The 4431-nt window shown below is 33.3% G+C and overlaps 1 long non-coding RNA gene across 1 annotated transcript; it reads left to right on the forward strand.

The window, feature by feature from the left end:
- Positions 1-768: 768 nt before the first annotated feature.
- On the forward strand, positions 769-3344 carry LOC134254869 (uncharacterized). The gene is made up of 3 exons (XR_009989395.1): positions 769-824; positions 1710-1808; positions 3217-3344. It is a non-coding gene; the product is annotated as an uncharacterized LOC134254869 (long non-coding RNA).
- The last annotated feature ends 1087 nt before the right edge of the window (positions 3345-4431 follow it).

Below are 4431 nucleotides of genomic sequence, written 5' to 3' on the forward strand. Positions count from 1 at the left end.
CTTTTCGTTGATGGTGCGCCTGTCCATTCTGCAGCAGCTTTGTCATGAAAGACCGAAAATGGTCCCGTTAGAAATCCTTCTGTAATATCTGTGCACTTTTCAGCGCTTCTTTCTATTATTGGATAAAGGGGAACGTTACTCCTTATTCCCCATGACCATCTGGTGTTTTCTTTAACTTCTTATCCATTATTTCCATAAAACTTCGGTCGTCGAGAGAGTATCCCTATTTCATCGTCCATTGTCCGAACAAACATGTCCAATTCTGTCACCTTTTCAGCATCTATTAAAACAGCTAGGTGATTATCACATGGATCAACGGCAGATGGTCGTCCACTTCTCAGGATTGTAGTTTTGTAGACGCTAGCTACAGTCAATGGTGTACATGTGTTTCCTAGACAATCGTTACCAATCACTACCCAACCAAGTGGTAGCCTCTGGAAAAATGTCCTTGGCCCCGTCTTCTGTTCCAGTACATGGTGAATTTCTGGTCAGCCTATTCCAATAAGAAGTAAAATGTTTTTCTTCTCATCGAGGGGATCAATATGAATACCTTTTAAGTGTTCAAAATGTGTGATTACATCTGGTGTTGGAATCTCTTATCAATCAAATGGAATGTTACTGCATTCGATAACCTGTGGAAGACCATTTCTAAATGTCCCATCTATCGATTCTATAGTAAGTCCAAATTTATGTCTTCGAGTCACAGTTGAGCGCCAAGCACATATTGGCAAGGTATATTGCACAGACTCTCGTTCTGAAAGGCACAGAAAAAACTTACTCCACTAAAGTGGACATTGAGGATGATCATTGATGATAGGTTCAAGGTTGGTACATTGTATACATGTGATATTGCATAACCCACAAACAACACCTATTATATGAATGTCCAGGACACTAATAAAAACTCAAAGCCCCTTCCCCCCTCCATCCAATCTGAGGATTTTTTTTATTAATAAGGAAATGCATGTTGTCTGCAATATTTTAAAAAATTAAGGCTTATCATTTCTCCGAGATTAACATCTTTTAGTTTAAGATTGAAAATTTATAAAGCAATGAATAAATGATCCTTCTATATTTTTACTGCACAAGTACAACAGAAAGCACTAATAAATTTTTAAGTTGGTCTTCAATGTGCTAAATTACACAACAACAAAACTAGAGATGTACCTACCAAAAAAAAAAATCAGAGTACATAAACATTTTTGTAAATGATTACTTCATTTATATCCGGGAATCTGTGGAAAGTTTTTAAAAGGGGCTTCATATAATCATATAGGCAGTTAAATTACAACCCAATTAACACATCCCATATACTCTCTTTGTCCAAAAAGAAAAAAAAAATGGAGAAATAAAACAGCCAATCAAACTCTATTTTAAACTATACGTATGAATTAGTTCCTCTTGTAAAAGTGAGGTTGAAATCCTGTAGATTTTTATAAGTTGGTCTGTGTTTTACTGTATTACTCTGAAGCCAGAATAGTGAGAATACTATTCCTAATGATCAAATTATTTAGAAATAAAATCCTACTCGTGTATAAAAAGAGAAAATAAATTAAAATATAAATACAATATATAAAATGATAAATATTCATTAAAGTATAAGAAGCTAGAGTAAGGGCTATAATTTTGAAAATAGATGACTTTTTTCTGCATTTCTGACTATCACATTGTCATGTAAATGATGTATATCATATTTTTTGTTATTTCAGCTGAATTTTTTAAGCTTGGTACTGAGGATATTGAAGAGAAAATAGAATGTGACAATGAACAGTGTCCAGCTGTTTCTCAACACACCTCAGGGGTGGAAGGTACATATCTAGTTTATTTATTTTTACAAATTTGGTTTACTATAAGGTAAACTGTTGCTATCCGTATTCATCCATTGCTCTGCACCATATGTTGGTCATGTACTTTTGAATAGTTTAAGCTTAATTTCTCTATGCAATGACTAAATTAAAATTCAAACTAATAAAATATCTGTTGGTAAATTAATTAGGATGGAAAAAGAAGTTAATGACAATTTGTCTTTTCATATCATGATATATTTTCATATTTTTGTAGAAGCACAAATTTTAGTAGGGGTAAAATTTCATTGATCTGTCGCCTAAAAAAAGTTTCCAGGCATTAAATTTTGTTTTTTCCAAAGTAAAACTCAGTAGTACTGGTACCTATAACAACAAAATAAATGAAAATGAATATCCAATGAATATTTCTGCATTTACAGTTTATTGAAAATTCTTTGACAAGAAATATGAAGTTCTAATGAAAAATAAAAACCTTTATTTCACCAAAACCCATAATGAGATTGAGAGCATATATTTTTATTAGAGTGGGGGTATTACTACTGAGCATTGACACAAGACTTCTTTTTTATGCACCCAGATGGGTAGATCTGAGGTGTATATTGTTTTTGTCCTGTCTGTTTGTCTGTTTATCTGTCTGTCTGTTGTCAACTTTAACCTTCACCATAACTTTTGAACCATGGGAGATAGAGACTTCATATTTGGCATGCTTACTTAATTAAGTTCTTTCAAATGACACCAAGGTCAATGACCTTGTGACCTTGACTGTGACATCTGCAAAAACATTTTTTTTTAATTTTCTTGTTTCTTTGTTAAATGGTTAAAGGAATAAGTCAATGAAATTTGACAGCTATAGCTAACCTGGCTTTTTTGAAAATCAAGGTTTAAGTAGTTTATTGATTAAAAATTTTCTCTTCCCGTAAACAACTAAAGGGGGGTAACTTTTGGAATTTCCTGTCCAAAAACCACTCTAACGATTTTGTCCAAAATGTGCATACACACAGAACTAAATAAACTCATGTACTAAATATACAAAATAGCGAAAATTAAACGACAGGAATATTTTGGGGTAGGTGTGTTGTACATCCTTAAGAACCACAGTGTGTTCGGAAAGATGAAACTTATAGGGAAGCATCCTGGCCAGTGGGGTAGTGTAGATTCATATCTGTTCAAATCATGACCCCCAGGGCTGGGGCGGGGCCACGATCGATAATCAGTTTATACTTGTATGGGAAAAAAATACTGAACTGATTTCTGCTTTTTTCCTAGCCACAGTGCCTAGATGAACGATATGGCCCATGGGCCTCTTATGTTTAATATTCCATGGAAGAATTGTCTTTGAAGTGTGATTATAGTCAGAATTATGTCGTCTTCAACATTTACAATATCTCTTATCAAAACTTATCTTTTTCAGAGCAATCCAGTCAGAATACCGAGTTTTGTCTGAGTCAGTCATCCTAAGGAACTGTATGTGACTACTGGAGACGACCCACATACTATCGAGAAAAGCTAAACAGGAGTATGAAACTGTCTAATGGTAAATTCACGCCCTTACGCTTCACCCTGAATACATCATTAGATGAGGTACAGCAGTCTATAAAAGACTATGTGACACAGAAAGCCAATGAAGTTATTCAGTGTGCCTTTGAATGCATTGCACCTTGCAAGAAAATGCTTTAATGCACTTGTTATATAAAAAATATTACATGCTGGAGGAAAAAAGATAGAAACTGATGCATTTACAGAAGCCTTAATAAAAGCATACAATCAGGATCACCAGGCTGATGGGCATCAGAGTCAAGTACAGATACTATCATTTTTTGTGAACAACTTTTCAAAAACTGAACTTTGGAAAACGTCGCATGGTTTAACAAAGTACAAAATAGATTGTGCAAGAAAATATGCATCAACTAATATTGTCATGGCTACTTTTTTCATCCTTTGTTAAAACAAAACAGTGGAGCTACAGTCTCCTCAGAGACTACTGGTCTATCCACGTGTACAGAAGTATTTTTACCAAAATGTTCAGTCATTGTACATACCATTTTTGAAGTGAAAATATTGATTTTTTAAATAGTAGCCTAATATAGTTTATAAAAGTATGAAACAAAGGGAAATAACTCTGTCGCAAAAAATCACAATTTTTTGGAAAAATTCCTCAATTTCAAAATCGCACAGTGTCACCAATAATCAAAACCCGAATAATTGCCTGTAGGAAATTATTATTAAGTTCACAATCTTTATCTTAAAACAAAATAATTTAAAATCTAAGCGGCCAAACCCAGGTTTAAAACATTTCCAATATCGACCCTTTTCCCACATTTTTCAGTCTCTTTTATATCAAGAGTTATTCCCCCTGTGTTTAAATATAGCATTGATTTTTAAGACAAAAAAAAATTGTGCAAAATGAAATAAATAATATATATTTTCTTTTGTTCTTACTTTTGATCACTCAATATTTTAATGAAAAGAAGAGAATGGTGAATGAAAATAGCAATTTTTACAAAATTGTAAATACAAAATGATGATAAAGATGGTGGCTTATGGAGTACCCCCTTGGTGGGCCCCAATATTGAAAATTTTCAGAATTTTTTTTCTTGTGATTATATGCTATACTGTTGGAGTCTTT

Source organism: Saccostrea cucullata, unplaced genomic scaffold, assembly GCF_032062105.1.
Source record: "Saccostrea cucullata isolate Sc308-1 unplaced genomic scaffold, CSIRO_AGI_Scuc_v1 ctg1535, whole genome shotgun sequence".
NCBI classification, from domain to species: domain Eukaryota; kingdom Metazoa; phylum Mollusca; class Bivalvia; order Ostreida; family Ostreidae; genus Saccostrea; species Saccostrea cuccullata.